A 15,398-nucleotide genomic window follows, 5' to 3' on the forward strand; every position below is an offset into this window, starting at 1 on the left:
GTTGGTGTTGTGCGAAGTGCTCCTGTGATGCACATACCTGCTGACCGCTGGACTTTAATGAGTTTATTTAGATTTACCATCTTGTCCAGTGCGGTCCACCATATGTATAGCCAGTGGGTTATTTTTGTGGAGAAGCCACATTTTGATCCTATGGCCTTTTTACAAGTAAAAAGCACTACAGTAGCCTTTTTGACTCTTTCATCAATATTTGCCTTCCAATTTAGTTTTTTGTCTAAAATGAGCCCCAAATATTTAGCTTGTTCGGAAAAGCCTAATGGTATTCCTTTAATCTTGGGTGGGCTAATCTGAGGAATTTTATATCTTCTCGAAAAGAGTATTAATTCTGTTTTGTGTGGGTTGACGTCCAATCCACATTGCTTAGCCCATTTAGTTAGCCTGTTTAGGGCATTTTGTAGGAGTTCCGAGAGAACTTGGGGGTGCTTCCCAGATACGGATATCGCAACGTCGTCAGCGTGGGCAATCACCTTGAGACCCTCTGTTTCCAATGCTGTAAGTAAGTCGTTTACTACCATGTTCCATAAAAGAGGCGAAAGGATTAAACTTAAGAATAAGGACTAGGCAATTCTGCCGCCTGCCTGATTTGACATTTCATAATACAAGAAAATATCTGAATTGCCATTCAAAGTCGTGTTGACTGGACTCGACAAAACTGATCAAAATGTCATTAAAACTTATCTTTTAACTTCTGTTGTCAAGTGCATTGATATCAAAGTTGTGAGTCGCCAATTAAATCAAATTGAACATACTTTTTTCATAGTTTATCTTGAGAAAGGTAGCATTACTATGAAAGAGCTTCGTGATCGATTCGGAGTCATTAATAAAACAATTGTGGTCTGGAGCTTTCAGAGAAGGCTTCCGAGAAAAGTAACCCAATTTTATAATTGCCAGATGTACGGGCATGGGGCTAAACACTGCCACGTTAAAACTCTGTTCATTCCATCATAACCCATCAAGATTTCGTTAGAAGTGTTGCAAATTTCCCACCGTTCCGTAAGTTTGATCTTGTTAACCATAAACAACAACAACAACAACGTGAGAATGTTTGGTCAGATCCAATGAGTAGTACTTCTAGAAATGTTAAGATAAATTTAAACAGTTCAATATTATTACTGAACTTGCCTTAAAATACATAAACTATGGATCAAAGTAATAAAAAATTAATAACTTGGAATGCTAGGGGTGTAAGGAAAAAAATCTTGGAATTTTTTTCTTTCATGATCCGAAATAAAATAGATATCGCTCTGGCTACTGAAACCTGGATAAAACATAACCATTCTTTTTCTCATCCTAACTATCTATGCTATCGGCTAGATAGACAAAGTGACAGAGGTGGGGGAGTAGCAATTTGTGTAAGAAAAGAAATTAAATTGAAGTTTTTACCTTCAATGGAAACAAAAGTTATTGAAGCGTTAGGGGTTGAAGTTATCACCGGTAATAATCAACCATTTAAGAATGTATGTGCTTATTTTCCAGGTCGTTCCTCTGGTAATCGGACAAAATATCATCTAAGAAATAATTTTATAAAATTAACTCGTCTATCTGGTCGATTAAATGTGGGTGGCGACTTAAATTGTCGTCACCAGTCTTGTGGTTGCTTCCACGCAAATATATGGGGAAATATTTTACATGAATTATTATTATGTCCCTAAAATGGAAAGGACCAATCCTTCTGTTCTTGATTTTTTTCTAACAAACTCTTCCAATTTTATATCCCAACCTCAAGTTATAAATGATTTGTCGTCTGATCCTCTGTCAGTAACTCTCGATCTTCTTACTAATTCAATTTTAAAAGAAAATATTCTATACAACTATAAAGCTATGAATAAATCAACTTTTGGAAACACTGTCAAAATGAAATTAAATACTTTAACTGGTCCAACACTTTCAGAAATATAACTAACTTCCTATATTGATTCTATGATCTCTATGTTTACAAATGTCATCAAAGAAAGCGTTGAAGTCGCTGTACCCCGTCTTCCCTCTGTCACAGTTAAATCCAAACTACCAACATATATTCATGATACTATTTTGAAGCGGAACAAAGCCCGTAAAAACTTGAACTAAGGTATCTTAACAAGCTCATTGAAAAACATATGAATTCAAAATGGAGTAAACTGCTTTAAGGTATGGACAAATGTTCTTAACCATTTCGGAATGTCACGAGGGTAGTTAAAAATAAGCGAACACCTATTCGGGTTATCAACCAAAATGATGTTAAATACATAACATCTGGTCAAAAGGCAGAAGTTTTTTCTAGTCAATTTGCTTCCAATTTTAGAATTTCTTCAAACCCTAGCAAGCGAGTCACATCTAATTTAGTTGAAGTTTCAGTAAGTCTTCTTTATTCGCCTGTTGAAGATTTTCGTTCTGATTGGTTTGTTCAAGCTAAGGAAATTAAAAGCATAATAAAATTATCTGGTGTCCGAAAGGCTCCTGGACCTGATGGCATTTCAAACTTATGTCTAGCCAACCTTCCTCGAGGCTGATTGTAATTTCTTTCATCAATTTTAGCAGTAACATTTGCAAACATAGAGCTTCATTCATCTACATTTAATTCCAATAAAGTTAAGTTAGCTACATGTGAGATAGCTAGCTGACTCCATTATTTGAAAGGGATGTTATTAGATTGCAGTAGTCTTAGCAATATGGTTTTATGAAGACTTCTTTCATCCCTTTTCATCACTCTTATTAAATAATCCTAGTTCAATTTGAGGTTTTGAGTATATATTGGTGTTATGCCAGACGTAAATAGCATAATTTGGTGTTGAATTTGGTAGTCTACACAGGCGGTAGAAATAATGTCTTTGAATTGCTTCAAACTCCTCGAGAGCCAAGTATCCAAAAACTTGATCAGCGTAGCACCTACAAGTGTTGACAGCTGCTTGAAAGACCCGTTATTTTACACAAAATCGAATTTTGGATTGGCAAAAAACTTTGGCCATAATAAACTCAACGCAATTTTAGCCTCTTTGCTTTTTTGTTTGACATGCTTGGAAAAATTTAAATTATGCGTAAGCAAAACTCCAAGATATTTAATCTTTTGTACTACTTCAATGCGTTCGATATTGAGTAACCAATTCTCTTCCGGTAGCCTTGTTTTTGGACGCGCTTCAAAAATAATTATTTGTGTTAATATGCAAGCCCCACCTCTCGCAGAAGGAGTTCAATCTGTTTAGTTGTAGCTGCAGAGTGAAAGGATTTTCAGCTAGTACAACTTAATCGTCCGCGTATAGCAAAACTTTCACTTGGATATCGGCAAATAGTATTCCTCCTGGAAGTTCATCACAGATATCGTCCATATACAAAGCAAATATTATTGGGCTCAAAATGCAGCCTTGTGGAACACAAACAAACCGAAAACTTTGATCCATCCCATACACAGGCGCTCGATGACTCCAAAAATTTAAAATACATCATCAGGAATTTTCGGGAGATCCCTAGTAATGAGAGCTTATACATTATAGCCTGTCTGTTGACCTTATCAAATGCTGCTTTGAAATCTACAAAACAAGCACACAATTTCTTTTTCTTTTCAATAGACTTCCTGGCCATACTGGTAAGTGCAAAAATGTGATCCATCGTTGAAAAGCCCGACCGAAAACCAGCTTCAAACTTACTTAGACGATTAGTGATCTCGATCCACTTAGTGAGTCTTTCGTACAGAATTGAAGTCAGAATCTCCTCATAGAGTTAAGAATAGAAGTTTCTCTGTAGTTATCGGCAAGATTTGAATCTCCTTTCTGGAAAATGGCAAAAATAACTGCTTTATTAAAGTTTTTTGGCACATTAGTATCATTATATAACCTGTTAAAGTACTCCACAAGATAGTTTTTAAATTGATCAGTGCGGTTTTTGTAAAACTCGGCAGGAATCCCGTCTCTTACTCAAACTAGTTTCCAAATCACTCCAAGATATTGGACTATCTAATTTACTGACTGTGAAATTAGCAAGTGCGTAGGAGAAATAATGTTGATTCTCATCGACCGACAAAAGGGTTTTAAAATGAGCAGCAAGTGTCTCAGCTCCGGGAGTATTTACCATATATTTATTACGTCCACCCAATTCTCTAATAAATCTAATCAAATAACGGTAAAAAAGGGTGAACCAAGAGACATTCCGACAGTTTTTGTAAATGAATTACGATTCTATTTTCACCAATCATTTCGAACGTTTTTTTTATATATAATTTACAGGCACTTAAGGGGTTCTTAGCACCCTTAATATGTTTATATTTAAACACAGTGCGAGCTATAGGAAAAAAGGGTAGGATTTAAGAAGAGACACCGGTGCGCATTGGTTTTAAAGTTCTGAACATCAATATGGGAGGGAAAAACAGAGTTTGCCAAAGCATTCCACATTCTCGATGTGCGATTTAAGAAAGAATCTCTATACTTGACAGTGCGCCCAAAATTGATCTCAAGGGTGAACTGATGAGCATTCCTGGAAGTGCGAGTATTACGGCTGAATCGTTTAAGGGGTGGAATGCAAGTGGCTAATTCGACAGAACATTGTTTGTAAAAATATCGATAAAACAACTAAAGGCATGAGACATTGCGACGTAAATGTTCTAGCGATGTAAATGTTTCGATTATAGTTCTAATGCCTATGATTTTTAAAGCCCTTTTTTGAATTCTAATTCTAATTCTAAATGATTTAAACTTGTTTTAGGGGCACCTACCCAAATATGACAATTATGTTCAAGCTTTGAACGTATAAAGGCTTTGTAAATTACAGCCAGATCAGAAGGGGTGACAAATTTCTTCCTCCGTGTCGGAAAGATCCTAAGCACCTGGCAGCATTTTTGGCAATATCAAATATGTGATCATTCCATAGAAGGTGATCTGTGATACACATACCGAGTACCGACAGTTGATTAGTTTCTTGAATGCAAGTTCCACTCATAGATAGCGGCATGGGGGGTGTGTTACGCTTTAATGACAGGAGACAGCATTGAGTTTTCGAAGTATTAAATTCTATACGAACTTATCATACGCTGCCGTTGAAATTCCACATCCGAAGGACAAGGATGTGAATCTAGAAACGAATATGAAAAGCTGAGGGTACTGTCGTCGGCGAAACAGTTTAATGGATTAGAAGTGTCAGACAAAAGATCATTTATGAATATAGGGAAGAGAGTCGGAGACAAAACGGAGCCCTGGGGGACACCAGCATTTATTTTATGAATTTCAGACTTGAAACCATCCAATACAAGTTATATTAAACGGTTAGAAAGGTAATTACTAATCCAACGAAGAAGAGATTCATCAATACCAAAAGCACGCATTTTCGATAAGAGAGCTTGGTGCCAAACTCTATCAAATGCTTTTGAAATATCTAGTGCAATAATCTTACTTTCTCCAAAACGATGTAAAGATTTGGTCCTCTGTTCGGTGAGATGAACCATGAGATCACTAGTGGACCTATTGCTACGAAAGCCATACTGTCGGTCATTAAGAAGGTTCCGTTTTTCAAGATATTTCTTAAGCTGATAATTTATCAGCGTTTCCATGACTTCAGAAAGAAGAGACGTGAGTGCTATCGTACGATAGTTGGAGGAAGAGGAGAATTCGCAAATTCTATTTTCCATCCGCTCGGAAAGAGACCTGTAGAGTAGGAAAGATGGAAAAGTTTACGCAGTGGTTTTGCCAGCGATGAAGAACACCTCTTCAGAACAATTGGGGAGATACTATCCGGGCCAGCGGATTTGTGTATGTCAAGGTCTTGCAACTGCACGAGTGCGAAAGAATATTCGTCCCATAGAATCGTCTACGCTCTCAAGAACAGGAGGACTCATAATACTTCCCGGTAGCGTCGAATTAACACCAAACTGTGCTGCAAGAAAATTGTCATTGTGGACGAGCGTTGGAACCGAGAATAACGAGGTGTTTCGTATGTTTTTTTACAAATGACCAGACCTTTTTACTACCTTTGGGACATTGTAGTATTTTTTCCTTAATTTCTGATCATGCAAAAATTTGTCCGTCTAATATGACCATTACAGATATTTTTAGCTTTTTTGAAGTTATTCCGGTTTTCCTCAATCGGGTTGGCTTCATAAAAACTGAAACTTACATTTCTGAACCTAATAACTTCTTTACAGCTCGAATCATTTATGAGTTCTCTCTATTCGGGATAAAATTTCTCATTCCACAAAGAATAAAATTTTTGAATCATATCTGCGCTGGAATCAACTTCACTATCGAGGAACCATGGTGACCAGTTAAAGTCATTGAAAAATTCATTGAGACCGTCCCAGTTAGCATTCTGATATTGCCAAACGGTTCTCATAGGAGTTTTTTCTTTAACTGAGTTTTTTAGACATGAGAATTTTGCATATACGATACAATGATCTGATGTGCCTAGATCATTGATTGTGTATTTTTTAGGGTAAGAGGTAAGAAACAAGTCTAGGGTGTTAGCGGATTGACCTGCAACGTTCATGATTAGAGTTGGTCGATGAGCCAACTGAGTTAATTGATTTAGCTCAGCAAAGACCTTAACATACCTTCCTTCGGGTGTTGACTGGTCATAATGCACAGCCAAGAAGAATTGTGTACATTAAAATCGCCCGCAATGACGATTTTTCCAAGAGAGTTAAATTAGTTTACAGACCAATAGCTTAGAGAAGGATAGAAAAACTTAATGTTTTTCCTTAGCAAACACAAACATTTTGCGGGATATTTTGTTACACCGAGTAAGTTATTGTTTCACAGGGAGTGGTTTTATCATAATGGATAATTTTGATCATCATCGGCTCGACAACCGGAAAACGATTTTGGCCTCACACAACAAGTCTCTCAATTTATTCCAACCTAGGGCCGATGACATCTAAGGTTTCGTGTGTCCTTGTCTACGTCACGTTTCCAGCGTAGGCATAGTCTGTCACGTTGTCATTTACCATAAAATATACTACAAATGACTTTCCAAGCTGATTAATCTTTTCTGTTACCAGCTAAGTGTCCAGCTCAACAGAGTCTACAAAGCTTTATTGTTGTTACAATATTTGCTTCTAGGTAGATTACATACAGTTCCTGACTGCAGCTTCTCGGGAACCGTCTTTCATCACATAAAGGGCAATACATAGTTTCAAAGGCAAATTACTCTTTAACGACAATATAAAATCTTATTGTACTGTCATCAGCGAAGCGTTAAAAGTTTCAGACGGAAGATCATTAATAAAAATAAGAAAGAGTGTCTGAGACATAACGTATTGTTTATTATTTAGAAATCATACTTGAGCGCAAAATCAGTACATATGTACATAGAGGGAAAATAGGATTTACCATTTTTGGCAACAGAACAATAGTGAAAGTCGATACATGTTAGGATCCTAACTACAATACAAACTTCCAAAATAAGGGTAGGATATGATGCACATACCTAGAAGTGAAAGTTGTTTAGTCTCCTCGATAAAAGCACCGCCTATGGATAGTGACATTGAGCATTGAGTTTTCGAAGCATTAATTTCTAAACTGTTTTTAATTCCCCTGGCAAGATCAGATTTTAATGAACTTAATCTACTCCGCCGTTGATAGTCCACATTCGAAGAACAAGGATCAGAATTTAAAAAGCTGAGGATACTATCATCAGCGAAACAATAATGTGGGTTATAATAATTAGGAAGAGTGTAGGAGACAAAACTGAGCCATTTGCTAATTAGAGTGTTATCTTTCTTTCTCAAAAACGATGTAAGAGTTTGGTCCACCGTTGGGTGTGATCACCAGTGAACCTATTGTTACGAAAGCCTTTCGGCCGGTTCTTAAGAATCGTTCTACGTTCAAGACATTTCTTACGCTGAAAATTGATCAGGGTTTCCATGTTCCATAATATTTAGAAGGGAAAAGAATCTGCCTTTTTTAGAGACAAATGCTGTTTGCCATCCACTCGGAAATAGAGCTGTAAAATAGGACAGATGGCAAATCTTCCTCAATCGTTTCGTTGGAGAACACGTCTTCAGAACAACGGCTATGATACCATCCGGACCAGCGAAATAAGCTTTCAGGTACAGGTGAAGTCATGTCACTCATTGGGAACATCGAATTAACATAAAACTATGCTCTGAGCAAATTGACAAGCTTAGGTTCAAACTCAGGAAGTACCCTTGGTGTGACAGTAAATTTGTAGCATTGCCACGCCGCACCAGAGGGTTCAATCCCTGTTTGTGCCATGTTAAAAAATATAAACTAAATTTAAGGGTCACACATTTTGTTTAATCAAAGTTAATGTTCGTCGCCAAATTTAAGCTATTCTTTAACTTGATTAAAACTCTCTTATTAATAAATAGCTTCTGAAATAACAATAGTGTCTTTTTTTCTGTTTCCAGCTGTAGAAAGTAGGACTTCTGACAACTCCTAACAACAGCTTAATTTAAGAGGTGATTGACTGCATTAATGTCCCTGTTCTACTCTATTTTTTCATAAAGAAATTCAAACCATGAAAAGTATTTTTCTTCAAAAGTCATAATGAGTAAAAAAAAAGGAACTTGAAGACCTCATTTAAAAATAGAAACATTTTTTTTTGACAACTTGAAACCAAAAACTCTTCATCTACATAATAAACGCACATAATAAAATACCTTCAAAAAACCAAACCCAATGTCAAGTGTCATAGACAAAAATATAACAAATCAAAATACATTACACCCTTCTTCTTGTTCTTGTTGGAGAGGATAATAAAAGAGGAAAACAAAGTTTATACAGTAGCTCCCATCAAGACACAAATCCATAATAGAAATAGGGACAGAAAAAACATCTTGAAAGTATCTAAAAAAAGATCAACTCCGTCGCCGTCATATTTGAAGACATTTTCAAAAAGTCCACAAAAATGATATAAAACAAAAGTAGGGTAGGTACCAAGTAATACACAAAAATAACAACAAAATATTTATTTATATTCATCAACTTAACAAGATACCTATCCATCAATCCGATTTGAAAAATTTATATTATTTTTTTCAATTTCAAAACACTTGATCCCTGGTTGAACTTTTGTAAATGCAACGAACGAGTGACGAAGACGGCCGGGCGCACAGTGGACCGTTTTATACATACTAAACGTACAAATTTCAAGCGTTGTTTCAAATAAACTTTTTTATTTTATTAAATGCCAAAAAAAATAAAAATTGGAGAGAATATTGTCGATCGTTTGAAGACATAAAAGATTCTGTCAGAAATAATTATCCGTCTTATCGACGGAACATTACAATCTTCTCTGAAGAAACTTGATGAATTTTAAATAAGGTCTTCAGCTGAGTCCTTGGAAGTATGCTGGAACGCATCCTAAATACCCATAATAGGGACATTCTCGACAAATGTCCGCTAGAAGAATCTCAGCACACATATCTCAAAGGCAAGTCTACTGATGAGCCGACCCTGCATGAGGAAGTACGTACCATTGAGAAGATTGAGAAGATAATTCAATATAAAGAATTTTGTCTTGTTACCTTTCTAGACGTAAAAGTTGCTTTCAAAAACATCTTTACTGAAGCGATTCACGAATCAATTACTCACTTCGGGGTAGAGGTTTTTGTTAAAGAACGAATAATTTCTATACTTAAAGATAGAAGGATTCAAGTTTCGTTAGGTAACACAATTTCTTCCAAACATGTGAGTAGAGGAACACCTCAGGGCGGTGATCACTATCCGCTCTTATGGATTTTAGCAATGAAAAAAATCCTCATAAAGTTAAAAAGTTGTGTGGTGAAGGAGTTAAGTTATGGTGATGATTTGGTTGTAATGGTGCCGGGAAAGTTCGTCAACTTGATTAGCTAAATCATGGAGATGGGTCGGCAGAAATTTAGCAGCTGGGCCACGAGCAGTGGTTAAGGTATTAATTAGAGCAAAACTGAACTGATGTTCTTTACGGCCAAAACAAAAATCCTGACAGCCAGCGGGCAATTATGGCTATCAATTCGACCACTCTTTACTGGAATCATCATCCATTTTTAAAGAAATGCGTTTAGCACACCTGTTAGGTGTTCTTTTCAAAGCGTCTTGATACAACTCGCTGTTTCCTAGTACACTACTAGAAATTGGGTTCTTACCCCAGTGGAAAGTAGTTGGGCGCAGCAAACGAGAGAAGGGGGAGATGTGTTTCCAGTAAGACAACCTACGCAAACGAAATAAGAACAACGAACTTCGGATCTTTACGTGGAATGTTAGGTCCCTTAACAGACCACAATTAGTGGAAGCTTTAAAATGCTGCAAGGCAGATATTACAGCCATCTAAGAAGTGCGATGGAATGGATCGGGCAAACGCAAACTAAAAGACTGCGATGTATACTACTGCAAGTTCTGTGAGAAGTTTCGACGTTAGACGCCTACAGTCGCAAGAGACTGCCATGACCTTTTCCGAATCGAGTCTTTAATAACCTCTTAAGAAGTCCTATGCCGCCTGCATTAATCATTGAAAACCAGTGGCAACATTGCCTTGCAGCCATCAGAAATCCCGCCTCTGAGGTGCTAGGTTTCACACGGCCACCACAGCGAAACCGTTTGACGACGAATGCCGGCAAGCGCACACAGAGAAGCGCGCGATCGAGGAGATAGAGGGATGCCGAAACCCAACATCTGTTTATCGATTTGAAAGCCGCGTATGTCAGCATCTATACGGAAGAGCTCTATAAAGCCTGCCATCCCTGTCATACTTATCCGTTTGTGCCGAAAGACGACGGAGAATGCACGCTGGTCTATCAAGGTCGGAAAAGATCTCACCGATGCATTTGATATCCAAAAGGTTTTAGATAAGGCGATGCACTGTCATACGAACGTTGTTGAGCATTCCGACGGAAACGGGGAAGATGGGTTTTGTGGTTCATGAGAACAAGATCAAGTATATGCTATTATCAAAAAAGGACATTGAACAACGACGTCTTGGTCAAAACGTCACCATGGACAGCTATAAGTTTGAGGTAAACTCAGACAACGACACCAGTGCTGAAATCAAACGAAAAATAACTCTTGAAAATCGTTCCTTATTTAGACTTAGAAGGCAATTGAGTAGTAAAGTCATCACTCGAGCATTTAAAATCACCATCTATAAGACACTCATCATCCCGATTCTCATTTATGGCGTTGAGGCCTGGACCCTGTCAAAGAAAGATGAGAGCGTCTTAGGATGCTTACTTGTGCTCACTTGTGAGGTGATTTTTGGTCCCGTACGCATAGATGGAGAATGGAGGAGAAGATATAACGACGAATTGTAAGGGCTGTACAGCGACACTGACCTAGTTAACAGAATTAAAGTCGAACGACTTAGATGCCTAGGGCATATAGAGCGAATGGACATCAACGCTCCAGCCCGGAAGGTCTTCGTATGCCATCGCGAGGGACGGCACAGTAGAGGAAGACCGTGACTCAGGTGGGGCATGCAAGTGGTTGAAGACCTTAACCAACTTGGCGTGCGAAACTGGAGACAGCTAGCTAGGGACCGAGCTGGCTGGAAATGCCTGTTGGTTGAGGCCCAAGTCCACTCCAGACTATAGCACCGCCTTAATTAAGTAAGATAAGGACCTATCAGGTTTAAGATAAAAGTCGGTATTAAAAATATTTAAATAAAATAAGCTACACTTGTTAAAGTCTTGATTTGTTTATTTAAGATTGTATGAAACTTTTATCTTTAATTACATAATGCACTTTTTAGCAGGCTTGTTATAAGACTTCGATGACTTATGACTTTCAATTTGTTCAAGACTAAATTATTTTACTTATACTAGGGTAGTGTTGTAATATAAAAATATACAGATTTAAGAAATTTTGATCTGACTTTCTAACGTCTATTATGTATGAAACGATCCACTGTGCGGCGACGGTGATATGGGGCATCATAGAAGAACAAGCAGCAACATTGACGGTGCCGTCGTAGTCGGTACTACTATCAACAGAAGCACTACAAACCTGGATTTATCTTTCAGCTATTGAATATGGACTCTTATTACTGGTACAAGAATATATGAAGGTATTATATCGAAACAACCATACGATATGGCATGTGCTGAAATGATTTTTATTCTAAGAAGGAACAAAATAAATTTCAAGAGAACGCCGCCGCCGCCGCCTTCGTTGTCGTTATGAAACATTTTGTCTTTTATCGGATTGCAACAATAAAAGCTTAAGTATATATTTTAATAGCTGACGAAGACAGAATGACGTTTTGTTGACGTTTTGCCATCATAATCAAATGAACTCCTCTCGAATATAGGGTTTTCAATTTGAATTTGATCCAAATTGACTTTGATGACTGTGATGTATGCACTTTTTATATTGACAATTTACAATGTGGGGTAAAATGGAACAACTACCAATATTATTTTAAATTGCAATAAGATAGGATTGTGTTATAAGGCGGTGTGGTCATAGTCCGACTTTGTTTTTCTATTTAGATTTCTAGGAGGCACCAAGCACCTATACCTAAGTTCATTTCGGTCATTTTGATGGATTATGTAAATTTTGTTGCTTCATTTGCAGATTAAGAGATTTTTTTTGTTTTGACGTTTGTAATAATTATAATGCAATAGTTGACGGTACTGACGCGACGATGTAAGCGGATTAGGTATTCAGTCCATTAATTAATATAGAAATAGATTTCCAAATAAGACTTACCTTTAACTCTATATTAACCTCTTTCTTGTGAAGATAGATTTTTTGAAGTGTGTTTAACAGCTTTTCGGTATTGAATGTTTGGATTTCGGTTGACATTATTGAACGCGAATAAAATCTGAAAAATAAAAATAAGATGCAAATTTAGAACAATGCGTTATTAGGAGTCATGATTTTAAAAGTCTAAGGGAATTCATTTCACTTTTAATATTCTTATAGGATCTTACTTTGAGTCAATTCAAGCTAGGGAACTTAATAGCATCAAAACTGACGAGGTAAATACCGAATTGTCAATGTTTGACAGTAGCAAAATCATAAGATTTACTGATAATCTAAAGGCAAATGAACTTACAATAGAGCGGACCATGCACTACTTCATAACACAAGACGAACTGACAGAAATATTTCGTAAACTTAACAATACAAAATCAAGCGGTTTAGATAACATTCCGAACATTCTCTTAAAACATATTAAAATCGATATCATACGCCAATATTGCGTTATATTTAATAACTTCCCGAGTTGTTGGAAAACTTCGAAGGTACTTCCTGCAATAATAAAGAAAAATGGTCCTTCTAATATCAAGGATGATTTTTGAAATAGTTGTTTTTACCGATAGACAAAACACTACAACCAAGGTTTTTAGTATATCTATTGGTTTACCACAGGGCACTGTTTCGGCACATCATTTGTTTAGTTTATATGTTTCTGACATATTAAGGGAAAATGATGACTCGATAACGTTTGCTGACTATACCACTTTGCATGCAAGTGGATCAAGAGTTGCAGATATTCAAACCGAACTGCAAAGAAAATTTGATAAGCTGCAATCATTCTGCTCGGAGTGGAAGCGTAAAATAAACAACCCTAAGTGTGAAACCATACCTTTCCGCAGCCCAATAAGACGCGGAAATTCAGATTTGAGATTGGAAAAACCTAAAAATAATTATCTCTGAGGGTCTCCCTATAGAATCAGACTTTTGTGAAGTACCTGGGTGTTCATTTGGACAAACTTGTTTTCTATCATGATCACATAAACAATCAATTGCAAAGGGCAAGAGCGGCATTTATGTCGCTATCTGAGATCCGATGTGAAGATTATTTTCTTTCAACCATTTATACGTCCAATTCTGACTTACGCGAGTGAAGTATGGTGAAATGTTAATCTGTCGTATATGGAAAAGCTTAGTAAATGTCTTAGAACTTGCATGCAAATGTACAGAAGCTCACATTCTGACTTTCGGCATTACGTTTCGAATAAGAAACTTTTGGATGCTTCCAGAATACGTTTTTAAGTTTATTGAACTAAGATAAAAATTGTTAGACGTTGAGGGAACACAAATAAACAATTAACGAAAAAAAAACTCGGATTTATATGCAAAAAGATGCGAAAAGACTTGATTAGTGAGATCGATCGCACAATTTGTTAAGCATGGTATTTCTAGGACTCAGTTCACAAAAACCGTAAAGATGCCCGAGTTTCTTGCAAATTATGTTGGACAAAGAATTTTTAGAGATAAAAGGTTTTAGTGAAGTGTGTGGTTATCGACGGAAGAATTTTTGGGTCCATGCTCAGAAACACGCGGTGTTGCCTTAATTAATCAAGACCCACCCTGGATTTCAATTGAAGTTGGTGAGGATACTGCAGATCATAAATCAATAGTGTCTAGAGTGTTGTAGCTAGTTTCTGCAGAAATAGCAAGCCGTGCGCAGAATTAGATGGTATAACCATATTGTATGAAAAAAATACAAGGAGCACAGAGGTAATAGAGTGTGAAGTACGAGTTCCCTTATGCAATTGGTGCTCTAGATTGCATGTATGTATGTCCCTATAAGGAAACCTTTGATCCATCATGACCAGTACATTCACCGAAAAGAATACTAATCCATTATTGTTCAAGCTATATGCAATGCCAAAGAAAAGTTCACAATTGTTGAAATTTGCTGGCAAGGATCCGTTCATGACTCTAGTATATTGAGAAACTCTTTCTAATTTTGTCATATACCTAATAATTCATCAGCAATACTTCCCGTTGATGAAGATTATGGCATTAATTCATGGCTAATGACACCGTTTAAACAAACGATCAATGATAAGGTATAGAACGTTATTTTAATGCCGTTTTGACAAACCAAAAAGAGTTATTATTATTGAAAGAAACTTTGGGCAAATGAAACAGAGATTTACCATTTTGAAATACAAAGTTCGGGTGATGCAAGAAACCATTTCAAACTTACTGCTGGACTGCTAGATTTGTTCTCACGAGATTTGTTTTCACGAGAACCGCCTAAATAAAGGTTTATATGTTTATACATTCATTTGCAATGTAATTCATAATTTTAAATGTTAAACTTATAGGTTTTATTTATTTTTAAGAAATAGGACATTTTGACCCTAAAATAGATTAATTAAGCATCGCTGGATTAGTTCCTGAGTCGATTAAATTTAAGAATTCTTTTTCAGTCTTTTAGAAAGATTTTTTTTCCTGTTTTGTTGACAATTAACTATTTTGAGCACAGCATACCTTATGGAAAATTGTACTATTTATTAGTTTCTTCACCAAGAACGTCTATTAGTAATAGCTGTTACTAGTGGAGCTTAAACTTCTTTTTTTTTTTTGCATACAAAACTAACTCTGAGCTCCGCTTTTGAAGTTTATAAGGTTATTAGAGATTTGGATATTTCGTCTTCCAGGCTGGAGCGTTGATATCCATTAGCTCTACTTAACCCAACCATTTAAGTGGTTGGACTTTTATTATTTTGACTTTTATTATAGTGA

This window comes from Eupeodes corollae, chromosome 1, assembly GCF_945859685.1.
Source record: "Eupeodes corollae chromosome 1, idEupCoro1.1, whole genome shotgun sequence".
NCBI lineage: Eukaryota > Metazoa > Arthropoda > Insecta > Diptera > Syrphidae > Eupeodes > Eupeodes corollae.